Here is a 12957-nt window from a genome sequence, read left to right as displayed (position 1 = left end):
TGTACTCTCTGAGCACTTACTTCTCCTCTTCCTGCTCTATACTCTGTGTGCACTGTCTCCTCCTCTTCCTGCTCTGTACTCTGTAAGTGTGACTCCTCTTCCTGCTCTGTAGTTTATGTGCACTGTCTCCTTCTCTTCCTTCTCTGTACTCTTTGTGCACTTACTCCTCCTCTTCCTGCTCTGTACTCTGTGTGCATGGACTCCTCCTCTTCCTGCTTTATACTCTGTGTGTGACTCCTCCTTTTCCTGCTTTATACTCTGTGTGTGACTCCTCCTTTTCCTGCTTTATACTCTGTGTGTGACTCCTCCTTTTCCTGCTGTATACTCTGTGTGCTCTGACTCCTCCTCTTCCTGCTGTATACTCTGTGTGCACTGACTCCTCCTCTTCCTGCTGTATACGCTGTGTGCACTGACTCCTCCTCTTCCTGCTCTATACTCTGTGTGCACTGACTCCTCCTCTTCCTGCTGTATACTCTGTGTGCTCTGACTCCTCCTCTTCCTGTTGTATACTCTGTGTGCACTGACTCCTCCTCTTCCTGCTCTGTACTCTGTGTGCACTGACTTCTCCTATGCCTGCTCTATACTCTGTGTGCACTGACTCCTCCTCTTCCTGCTGTATACGCTGTGTGCTCTGACTCCTCCTCTTCCTGCTCTATACTCTGTGTGCACTGACTCCTCCTCTTCCTGCTCTATACTCTGTGTGCACTGACTCCTCCTCTTCCTGCTCTATACTCTGTGTGCACTGACTCCTCCTCGATACTCTGTATGCACTGACTCCTCCTCTTCCTGCTCTATACGCTATGTGCACTGACTCCTCCTCTTCCTGCTCTGTACTCTCTGAGCACTTACTTCTCCTCTTCCTGCTCTATACTCTGTGTGCACTGTCTCCTCCTCTTCCTGCTCTGTACTCTGTAAGTGTGACTCCTCTTCCTGCTCTGTACTTTATGTGCACTGTCTCCTTCTCTTCCTTCTCTGTACTCTTTGTGCACTTACTCCTCCTCTTCCTGCTCTGTACTCTGTGTGCATGGACTCCTCCTCTTCCTGCTTTATACTCTGTGTGTGACTCCTCCTTTTCCTGCTTTATACTCTATGTGTGACTCCTCCTTTTCCTGCTTTATACTCTGTGTGTGACTCCTCCTTTTCCTGCTATATACTCTGTGTGCACTGACTCCTCTTCTTCCTGCTCGATACTCTGTATGCACTTTCTCCTATGCCTGCTCTATACTCTGTGTGCACTGACTCCCCCTCTTCCTGCTGTATACGCTGTGTGCACTGACTCCTCCTCTTCCTGCTCTGTACTCTGTGTGCACTGTCTCCTCCTTTTCCTGCTCTGTACTCTGTGTGTGTGACTCCTTTTCTTCCTGCTCTGTACTCTGTGTGTGTAACTCCTCCTCTTCCTGTTCTGTTCTTTGTGTTGGTGACTCCTCTTCCTGCTGTATGCTCTGTGTGCACTGACTCCTCCTCTTCCTGCTCTAAATTCTATGTACACTGACTCCTGCTCTTTCTGCTTTGTATACTCTGTTACCACTGACTCCTCCTCTTCCTGATCTGTACTCTGTGTGTGTGACTCCTTTTCTTCCTGCTCTGTACTCTGTATGCACTGACTCCTCCTCTTCCTGCTGTATTCTCTGTGTGCTCTGACTCCTCCTCTTCCTACTCTGTACTTTTTGTGACTCCACCTCTTCCAGCTGTATACCCCGTGTACACTGTCTCCTCCTGTTCCTGCTCTGTACTCTGTGTGCACTGACTCCTCCTCTTCCTGCTGTATTCTCTATGTGCTCTGACTCCTCCTCTATCTGCTCTATACTCTGTGTGCACTGACTCCTTCTCTTCCTGCTCAATACTCTGTATGCAGTGACCCCTCCTATACCTGCTCTATACTCTGTGTGCACTGACTCCTCTTCTTCCTGCTCTATATGCTATGTGCACTGACTCCTCCTCTTCCTGCTCTATACTGTGTGCACTGAACCCTCCTATTCCTGCTCTATACTCTGTGTGCACTGACTCCTCCTCTTCCTGCTCTTTACTCTGTGTGCATTGTCTCCTCCTCTTCCTGCTCTAAACTTTGTGTGCACTGACCCCTCCTCTTCCTGCTCTGTACTCTGTGTGCACTGACTCCTTCTCTTCCTGCTCGATACTCTGTATGCACTGACTCCTCCTCTTCCTGCTCTATACCCTATGTGCACTGATTCCTCCTCTTCCTGCTGTATTCTCTGTGTGCTCTGACTCCTCCTCTTCCTACTCTGTACTTTGTGTGACTCCACCTCTTCACCCCGTGGGCACTGACTCCTCCCCTTCCTGCTCTGTACTCTCTGAGCACTTACTTCTCCTCTTCCTGCTCTATACTCTGTGTGCTCTGACTCTTCCTCTTCCTGCTGTATACTCTGTGTGCTCTGACTCCTCCTCTTCCTGCTGTATTCTCTGTGTGCTATGACTCCTTCTCTTCCTGCTGTATACTCTGTGTGCTCTGACTCTTCCTCTTCCTGCTGTATAATCTGTGTGCTCTGACTCCTCCTCTTCCTGCTGTATACTCTGTGTGCTTTGACTCCTCCTCTTCCTGCTGTATACTCTGTGTGCTCTGACTCCTCCTCTTCCTGCTGTATACTCTGTTTGCTCTGACTCCTCCTTTTCCTGTTGTATACTCTGTGCTCTGACTCCTCCTCTTCCTGCTGTATACTATGTGTGCACTGACTCCTCCTCTTCCTGCTCTATACTCTGTGTGCTCTGACACCTTCTCTTCCTGCTCTATACTCTATGTGCACTGACTCCTCCTCTTCCTGCTCTATACTCTGTGTGCACTGACTCCTCCTCTTCCTGCTCTACACTCTGTGTGGACTGACTCCTCCTCTTCCTGCTGTATACTATGTGTTCACTGACTCCTCCTCTTCCTGTTCTATACTATGTGTTCACTGAGTCCTCCTCTTCCTGCTGTATACTCTGTGTGCTCTGACTCCTCCTTTTCCTGCTGTATACTCTGTGCTCTAACTCCTCCTCTTCCTGCTCTATACTGTGTGTGCTCTGACTCCTCCTCTTCCTGCTGTATACTCTGTGTGCTCTGACTCCTCCTCTTCCTGCTATATTTTTTGTGTGCTCTGACTCCTCCTCTTCCTGCTGTATTCTCTGTGTGCACTGACTCCTCCTCTTCTTGTTGTATACTCTGTGTGCTCTGACTCCTCCTCTTCCTGCTCTATACTCTGTGTGCACTGACTCCTCCTCTTCCTGCTCTATACTCTGTGTGCTCTGACTCCTCCTCTTCCTGTATACTCTGTGTGCTCTGACTCCTCCTCTTCCTGCTGTATTCTCTGTGTTCACTGACTCCTCCTCTTCCTGTATACTCTGTGTGCTCTGACTCCTCCTCTTCCTGCTGTATACTCTGTGTGCTCTGACTCCTCCTTTTCCTGCTGTATACTCTGTGTGCTTTGACTCCTTCTCTTCCTGCAGTATACTCTGTGTGCTCTGACTCCTCCTCTTCCTGCTGTATACTCTGTGTGCTCTGACTCCTCCTCTTCCTGTTGTATACTCTGTGCTCTGACTCCTCCTCTTCCTGCTGTATACTATGTGTGCACTGACTGCTCCTCTTCCTGCTGTATACTATGTGTGCACTGACTCCTCCTCTTCCTGCTCTATACTCTGTGTGCACTGACTCCTCCTCTTCCTGCTGTATACTCTGTGTGCACTGACTCCTCCTCTTCCTGCTCTATACTCTGTGTGGACTGACTCCTCCTCTTCTTGCTGTATACTATGTGTTCACTGACTCCTCCTCTTCCTGCTCTATGTGTTCAGTGATTCCTCCTCTTCCTGCTGTATACTCTATGTGCTCTGACTCCTCCTCTTCCTGCTGTATACTCTGTGTGCTCTGACTCCTCCTCTTCCTGTTGTATACTCTGTGCTCTGACTCCTCCTCTTCCTGCTGTATACTATGTGTGCACTGACTCCTCCTCTTCCTGCTCTATACTCTGTGTGCTCTGACTTCTCCTCTTCCTGCTGTATACTCTGTGTGCTCTGACTCCTCCTCTTCCTGCTGTATACTCTGTGTGCTCTGACTCCTCCTCTTCCTGCTCTATACTCTGTGTGCTCTGACTTCTCCTCTTCCTGCTGTATACTCTGTGTGCTCTGACTCCTCCTCTTCCTGCTGTATACTATGTGTGCACTGACTCCTCCTCTTCCTGCTGTATACTATGTGTGCACTGAACCCTCCTCTTCCTGCTCTATACTCTGTGTGCTCTTACTCCTTCTCTTCCTGCTCTATACTCTGTGTGGACTGACTCCTCCTCTTCCTGCTGTATACTATGTGTTCACTGACTCCTCCTCTTTCTGCTCTATACTATGTGTTCACTGACTCCTCCTCTTCCTGCTGTATACTCTGTGTGCTCTGACTCCTCCTTTTCCTGCTGTATACTCTGTGTGCTTTGACTCCTCCTCTTCCTGCAGTATACTCTGTGTGCTCTGACTCCTCTTCCTGCTGTATACTCTGTGTGCTCTGACTCCTCCTCTTCCTGTTGTATACTCTGTGCTCTGACTCCTCCTCTTCGTGCTGTATACTATGTGTGCACTGACTCCTCCTCTTTCTGCTGTATACAATGTGTGCACTGACTCCTCCTCTTCCTGCTCTATACTCTGTGTGCAATGACTCCTCCTCTTCCTGCTGTATACTCTGTGTGCACTGACTCCTCCTCTTTTTGCTCTATACTCTGTGTGGACTGACTCCTCCTCTTCCTGCTCTATGTGTTCAGTGATTCCTCCTCTTCCTGCTGTATACTCTGTGTGCTCTGACTCCTCCTCTTCCTGCTGTATACTCTGTGTGCTCTGACTCCTCCTCTTCCTGCTGTATACTATGTGTGCACTGACTCCTCCTCTTCCTGCTGTATACTCTGTGTGCTCTGACTCCTCCTCTTCCTGCTCTATACTCTGTGTGCTCTGACTTCTCCTCTTCCTGCTGTATGCTCTGTGTGCTCTGACTCCTCCTCTTCCTGCTGTATACTCTGTGTGCTCTGACTCCTCCTCTTCCTGCTGTATACTCTGTGTGCTCTGACTCCTCCTCTTCCTGCTGTATACTATGTGTGCACTGACTCCTCCTCTTCCTGCTCTATACTCTGTGTGCTCTTACTCCTTCTCTTCCTGCTGTATACTATGTGTGCACTGAACCCTCCTCTTCCTGCTCTATACTCTGTGTGCTCTGACTCCTCCTCTTCCTGCTCTATACTCCTCCTCTTCCTGCTGTATACTCTGTGTGCTCTTACTCCTCCTCTTCCTGCTGTATACTCTGTGTGCTCTTACTCCTCCTCTTCCTGCTGTATACTCTGTGTGCTCTGACTCCTCCTCTTCCTGCTGTATACTCTGTGTGCTTTGACTCCTCCTCTTCCTGCTGTATACATTGTGTGCTCTGACTCCTCCTCTTCCTGCTGTATACATTGTGTGCTCTGACTCCTCCTCTTCCTGCTGTATACTATGTGTGCACTGACTCCTCCTCTTCCTGCTGTATACTATGTGTGCACTGAACCCTCCTCTTCCTGCTCTATACTCTGTGTGCTCTTACTCCTTCTCTTCCTGCTGTATACTATGTGTGCACTGAACCCTCCTCTTCCTGCTCTATACTCTGTGTGCTCTTACTCCTTCTCTTCCTGCTGTATACTCTGTGTGCTCTGACTCCTCCTCTTCCTGCTCTATACTCTGTGTGCTCTGACTTCTCCTCTTCCTGCTGTATACTCTGTGTGCTCTGACTCCTCCTCTTCCTGCTGTATACTCTGTGTGCTCTGACTCCTCCTCTTCCTGCTGTATACACTGTGTGCTCTGACTCCTCCTCTTCCTGCTGTATACTCTGTGTGCTTTGACTCCTCCTCTTCCTGCTGTATACATTGTGTGCTCTGACTCCTCCTCTTCCTGCTGTATACTATGTGTGCACTGAACCCTCCTCTTCCTGCTCTATACTCTGTGTGCTCTTACTCCTCCTCTTCCTGCTGTATACTATGTGTTCACTGACTCCCCCTCTTCCTGCTCTATGTGTTCAGTGATTCCTCCTCTTCCTGCTGTATACTCTGTGTGCTCTGACTCCTCCTCTTCCTGCTGTATACTCTGTGTGCTCTGACTCCTCCTCTTCCTGTTGTATACTCTGTGCTCTGACTCCTCCTCTTCCTGTTGTATACTATGTGTGCACTGACTCCTCCTCTTCCTGCTGTATACTCTGTGTGCTCTGACTCCTCCTCTTCCTGCTGTATACTCTGTGTGCTCTGACTCCTCCTCTTCCTGCTGTATACTCTGTGTGCTTTGACTCCTCCTCTTCCTGCTGTATACATTGTGTGCTCTGACTCCTCCTCTTCCTGCTGTATTCTCTGTGTGCTCTGACTCCTCCTCTTCCTGTTGCATACTCTGTGTGCTCTGACTCCTCCTCTTCCTGCTGTATACTATGTGTGCACTGACTCCTCCTCTTCCTGCTGTATACTATGTGTGCACTGAACCCTCCTCTTCCTGCTCTATACTCTGTGTGCTCTTACTCCTTCTCTTCCTGCTCTATACTCTGTGTGGACTGACTCCTCCTCTTCGTGCTGTATACTATGTGTTCACTGACTCCTCCTCTTCCTGCTGTATACTCTGTGTGCTCTGACTCCTCCTCTTCCTGCTCTGTACTCTGTGTGCCCTGACTCCTCCTCTTCCTGCTCTGTACTCTGTGTGCTCTGACTCCTCCTCTTCCTGCTCTGTACTCTGTGTGCACTGGCTCCTCCTCTTGTATATACACTGTATATACATATATATTCTCTTCTCCTCCCTCCATTGCTCTGTGATTAGATCTTCTGTATCTTTCTGTGAACATTGTAAGAAGAAATATAAGAAATGTCTTGTCTTTCAGGTAATTCCCGGAATGGCTGAGCTCCGGATGTGGTGAAGATCTGTCACCCTGCGTCCTGCCTTTATAATAATCGCTTCTAGATTGGCCCCCGGGGCTGACGCTCTAGCTACGGCCGTGTGCACCGCGCGTCATGTGCCTCATCTCAAAAAAGATTTAAAAAAATGAATATTTCTTGTAAAAGGAAGAAAAACCCCTGGAATCAGGAGAAAGCCGCCCGGAGGACGGAACGGAGGAGAACGACGCAACCAATCCGCGGAGGAGCAAGAAATCACGTGGAGTGAAAAAATCAACATACCCGTTAACAAGGACGTTATGGTCCATACTGCTGCGGTGTTAGGGTCCATACTGCTGCGGTGTTAGGGTCCATACTGCTGCGGTGTTATGGTCCTTACTGCTGCGGTGTTATTGTCCATACTGCTGCGGTGTTATGGTCCTTACTGCTGCGGTGTTCTGGTCCTTACTGCTGCGGTGTTAGGGTCCATACTGCTGCGGTGTTATGGTCCTCCTCTTGCCCGCGCCATCTTCAGGCTGTCCCTCCCTCCCTCCCATAGCTGAGCCTTTATAGGGCAGGCTCTGGGCCTGCACTTCCTCTTGCCCGCGCCATCTTCAGGCTGTCCCTCCCTCCCTCCCTCCCTCCCATAGCTGAGCCTTTATAGGGCAGGCACTGGGCCTGCACTTCCTCTTGCCCGCGCCATCTTCAGGCTGTCCCTCCCTCCCTCCCATAGCTGATCCTTTATAGGGCAGGCACTGGGCCTGCACTTCCTCTTGCCCGCGCCATCTTCAGGCTGTCCCTCCCTCCCTCCCTCCCATAGCTGAGCCTTTATAGGGCGGGCACTGGGCCTGCACTTCCTCTTGCCCGCGCCATCTTCAAGCTGTCCCTCCCTCCCTCCCTCCCTCCCATAGCTGAGCCTTTATAGGGCAGGCACTGGGCCTGCACTTCCTCTTGCCCGCGCCATCTTCAAGCTGTCCCTCCCTCCCTCCCTCCCATAGCTGAGCCTTTATAGGGCAGGCACTGGGCCTGCACTTCCTCTTGCCCGCACCATCTTCAAGCTGTCCCTCCCTCCCTCCCTCCCATAGCTGAGCCTTTATAGGGCAGGCACTGGGCCTGCACTTCCTCTTGCCCGCGCCATCTTCAGGCTGTCCCTCCCTCCCATAGCTGAGCCTTTATAGGGCAGGCACTGGGCCTGCACTTCCTCTTGCCTGCGCCATCTTCAGGCTGTCCCTCCCTCCCTCCCATAGCTGAGCCTTTATAGGGCAGGCACTGGGCCTGCACTTCCTCTTGCCTGCGCCATCTTCAGGCTGTCCCTCCCTCCCTCCCATAGCTGAGCCTTTATAGGGCAGGCACTGGGCCTGCACTTCCTCTTGCCTGCGCCATCTTCAGGCTGTCCCTCCCTCCCTCCCATAGCTGAGCCTTTATAGGGCGGGCACTGGGCCTGCACTTCCTCTTGCCCGCGCCATCTTCAGGCTGTCCCTCCCTCCCTCCCTCCCATAGCTGAGCCTTTATAGGGCGGGCACTGGGCCTGCACTTCCTCTTGCCCGCGCCATCTTCAGGCTGTCCCTCCCTCCCTCCCTCCCATAGCTGAGCCTTTATAGGGCGGGCTCTGGGCCTGCACTTCCTCTTGCCCGCGCCATCTTCAGGCTGTCCCTCCCTCCCTCCCATAGCTGAGCCTTTATAGGGCAGGCACTGGGCCTGCACTTCCTCTTGCCCGCGCCATCTTCAGGCTGTCCCTCCCTCCCTCCCATAGCTGAGCCTTTATAGGGCAGGCTCTGGGCCTGCACTTCCTCTTGCCCGCGCCATCTTCAGGCTGTCCCTCCCTCCCTCCCTCCCATAGCTGAGCCTTTATAGGGCAGGCACTGGGCCTGCACTTCCTCTTGCCCGCGCCATCTTCAGGCTGTCCCTCCCTCCCTCCCTCCCATAGCTGAGCCTTTATAGGGCAGGCACTGGGCCTGCACTTCCTCTTGCCCGCGCCATCTTCAAGCTGTCCCTCCCTCCCTCCCTCCCATAGCTGAGCCTTTATAGGGCAGGCACTGGGCCTGCACATCCTCTTGCCTGCGCCATCTTCAGGCTGTCCCTCCCTCCCTCCCATAGCTGAGCCTTTATAGGGCAGGCACTGGGCCTGCACATCCTCTTGCCTGCGCCATCTTCAGGCTGTCCCTCCCTCCCTCCCATAGCTGAGCCTTTATAGGGCAGGCACTGGGCCTGCACTTCCTCTTGCCCGCGCCATCTTCAGGCTGTCCCTCCCTCCCTCCCTCCCATAGCTGAGCCTTTATAGGGCGGGCTCTGGGCCTGCACTTCCTCTTGCCCGCGCCATCTTCAGGCTGTCCCTCCCTCCCTCCCATAGCTGAGCCTTTATAGGGCAGGCACTGGGCCTGCACTTCCTCTTGCCCGCGCCATCTTCAGGCTGTCCCTCCCTCCCTCCCATAGCTGAGCCTTTATAGGGCAGGCTCTGGGCCTGCACTTCCTCTTGCCCGCGCCATCTTCAGGCTGTCCCTCCCTCCCTCCCTCCCATAGCTGAGCCTTTATAGGGCAGGCACTGGGCCTGCACTTCCTCTTGCCCGCGCCATCTTCAGGCTGTCCCTCCCTCCCTCCCTCCCATAGCTGAGCCTTTATAGGGCAGGCACTGGGCCTGCACTTCCTCTTGCCCGCGCCATCTTCAAGCTGTCCCTCCCTCCCTCCCTCCCATAGCTGAGCCTTTATAGGGCAGGCACTGGGCCTGCACATCCTCTTGCCTGCGCCATCTTCAGGCTGTCCCTCCCTCCCTCCCATAGCTGAGCCTTTATAGGGCAGGCACTGGGCCTGCACATCCTCTTGCCTGCGCCATCTTCAGGCTGTCCCTCCCTCCCTCCCATAGCTGAGCCTTTATAGGGCAGGCACTGGGCCAGCACTTCCTCTTGCCTGCGCCATCTTCAGGCTGTCCCTCCCTCCCTCCCATAGCTGAGCCTTTATAGGGCAGGTACTGGGCCTGCACATCCTCTTGCCCGCACCATCTTCAGGCTGTCCCTCCCTCCCTCCCATAGCTGAGCCTTTATAGGGCAGGCACTGGGCCTGCACTTCCTCTTGCCCACGCCATCTTCAGGCTGTCCCTCCCTCCCTCCCATAGCTGAGCCTTTATAGGGCAGGCACTGGGCCTGCACTTCCTCTTGCCCGCGCCATCTTCAGGCTGTCCCTCCCTCCCTCCCATAGCTGAGCCTTTATAGGGCAGGTACTGGGCCTGCACTTCCTCTTGCCCGCGCCATCTTCAGGCTGTCCCTCCCTCCCTCCCTCCCATAGCTGAGCCTTTATAGGGCGGGCACTGGGCCTGCACATCCTCTTGCCTGCGCCATCTTCAGGCTGTCCCTCCCTCCCTCCCATAGCTGAGCCTTTATAGGGCGGGCACTGGGCCTGCACTTCCTCTTGCCCGCGCCATCTTCAGGCTGTCCCTCCCTCCCTCCCTCCCATAGCTGAGCCTTTATAGGGCACACACTGGGCCTGCACTTCCTCTTGCCTGCGCCATCTTCAGGCTGTCCCTCCCTCCCATAGCTGAGCCTTTATAGGGCAGGCACTGGGCCTGCACTTCCTCTTGCCTGCGCCATCTTCAGGCTGTCCCTCCCTCCCTCCCATAGCTGAGCCTTTATAGGGCAGGCACTGGGCCAGCACTTCCTCTTGCCTGCGCCATCTTCAGGCTGTCCCTCCCTCCCTCCCTCCCATAGCTGAGCCTTTATAGGGCAGGCTCTGGGCCTGCACTTCCTCTTGCCCGCGCCATCTTCAGGCTGTCCCTCCCTCCCTCCCTCCCATAGCTGAGCCTTTATAGGGCAGGCACTGGGCCTGCACTTCCTCTTGCCCGCACCATCTTCAGGCTGTCCCTCCCTCCCATAGCTGAGCCTTTATAGGGCAGGCACTGGGCCTGCACTTCCTCTTGCCCGCGCCATCTTCAGGCTGTCCCTCCCTCCCTCCCATAGCTGAGCCTTTATAGGGCAGGCACTGGGCCTGCACATCCTCTTGCCCGCGCCATCTTCAGGCTGTCCCTCCCTCCCTCCCATAGCTGAGCCTTTATAGGGCAGGCACTGGGCCTGCACTTCCTCTTGCCTGCGCCATCTTCAGGCTGTCCCTCCCTCCCTCCCTCCCATAGCTGAGCCTTTATAGGGCAGGCACTGGGCCTGCACTTCCTCTTGCCTGCGCCATCTTCAGGCTGTCCCTCCCTCCCTCCCATAGCTGAGCCTTTATAGGGCGGGCTCTGGGCCTGCACTTCCTCTTGCCCGCGCCATCTTCAGGCTGTCCCTCCCTCCCTCCCTCCCTACTGTTACTTGGTTTTTGTGTTTTGATGATTTCGGTTCTCAGTGATCATCTCAAGTCACAGCTGAAGGAAAAGAGAATTGATGTGGATTTTTTCGGAAGTCGAAGTGCTGATTCGGGAGTCCGGTTGAGCAAACCACTTCGGCAGCGATGGTTTCCAAAGAGACGGACAGAGATTGCGGTTGATTTTGAGAATATTAAAATAATAATAATTGTGTTTATCAGCAATAAATAGATGTGACCTTTTCTGCCCAACAGGAGCCTCGTGTCATCATTTCTTAGTTATGTTTAGTTATAAATGGTTTATGGGGTTAATGTTACGGGTAGGATTATGGATCTTTACTAAAGTGCCTTCATGTGGAGTTACATGGGTGATGTTTACTACCTCCCAGTCTTATACATCCTGCTATTACATCACGTGTGACTGCGGCTTCCTATATAATGACAGACGTTCTGTCCTCGTGGTGGAATACAGAAGGTAATATGATATAACAGTCATCTACAAGCCGTGTATGATGTCACTGATGATGTCATAGGGTCTCCCTGTAACATAAAGAGCCGGGGGCAATGCAGACAAGACGCTGGAGATTCCTGCCCCACAAGCCCCAACCCCGAGGCTCTTCCCTCCACCATCCTCCTGTACCCTCCACACTATACCTCCCATCATCCTCCTGTACGCTCCCTACTATACCTCCCATCATCCTCCCGTACCCTCCACACTATACCTCCCATCATCCTCCCGTACCCTCCACACTATACCTCGCATCATCCTCCCGTACCCTCCACACTATACCTCCCATCATCCTCCTGTACCCTCCACACTATACCTCCCATCATCCTCCCGTACCCTCCACTCTATACCTCCCATCATCCTCCTGTACCCTCCCCACTATACCTCCCATCATCCTCCTGTACCCTCCACACTATATCTCCCCCCATCCTCCTGTACCCTCCACTCTATACCTCCCATCATCCTCCTGTACCCTCCCCACTATACCTCCCATCATCCTCCCGTACCCTCCACACTATACCTCCCATCATCCTCCTGTACCCTCCCCACTATACCTCCCATCATCCTCCTGTACCCTCCACACTATACCTCCCATCATCCTCCTGTACCCTCCCCACTATACCTCCCATCATCCTCCTGTACCCTGCCCACTATACCTCCCTTCATCCTCCCATCATTCTCCTGTACCCTCCCCACTATACCTCCCACCATCCTCCTGTACCCTCCCCACTATACCTCCCCCCATCCTCCTGTACCCTCCCCACTATACCTCCCACCATCCTCCTGTACCCTCCCCACTATACCTCCCACCATCCTCCTGTACCCTCCCCACTATACCTCCCACCATCCTCCTTTACCCTCCCCACTATACCTCCCATCATCCTCCTGTACCCTCCCCACTATACCTCCCACCATCCTCCTGTACCCTCCCCACTATACCTCCCACCATCCTCCTGTACCCTCCCCACTATACCTCCCACCATCCTCCTGTACCCTCCCTACTATACCTCCCACCATCCTCCTGTACCCTCCCCACTATACCTCCCACCATCCTCCTGTACCCTCCCCACTATATCTCCCCCCATCCTCCTGTACCCTCCCCACTATACCTCCCATCATCTTCCTGTACCCACCCCACTATACCTCCCATCATCCTCCTGTACCCTCCCCACTATACCTCCCACCATCCTCCTGTACCCTCCCTACTATACCTCCCACCATCCTCCTGTACCCTCCACACTATACCTCCCATCATCCTCCTGTACCCTGCCCACTATACCTCCCATCATCCTCCTGTACCCACCCCACTATACCTCCCATCATCCTCCT

General features: G+C 53.4%; 1 protein-coding gene across 1 annotated transcript in view; it reads left to right on the top strand.

The window, feature by feature from the left end:
• The window catches only part of LOC140119690 (V-set domain-containing T-cell activation inhibitor 1-like), a 33682-nt gene extending 22579 nt beyond the window's left edge, over nt 1–11103 (top strand). The window contains exon 6 of the mRNA XM_072138977.1: nt 6845–11103. The gene's annotated coding sequence lies outside the window, so the exon portion shown is untranslated. The remainder of the gene's footprint in view (nt 1–6844) is intronic.
• The last annotated feature ends 1854 nt before the right edge of the window (nt 11104–12957 follow it).

Source organism: Engystomops pustulosus, chromosome 2 (assembly GCF_040894005.1).
Source record: "Engystomops pustulosus chromosome 2, aEngPut4.maternal, whole genome shotgun sequence".
Classification (NCBI taxonomy): Eukaryota; Metazoa; Chordata; class Amphibia; order Anura; family Leptodactylidae; genus Engystomops; species Engystomops pustulosus.
Note: the sequence above shows the minus strand (reverse complement) of the source record. Positions and strands in the feature narration are given on the sequence as shown.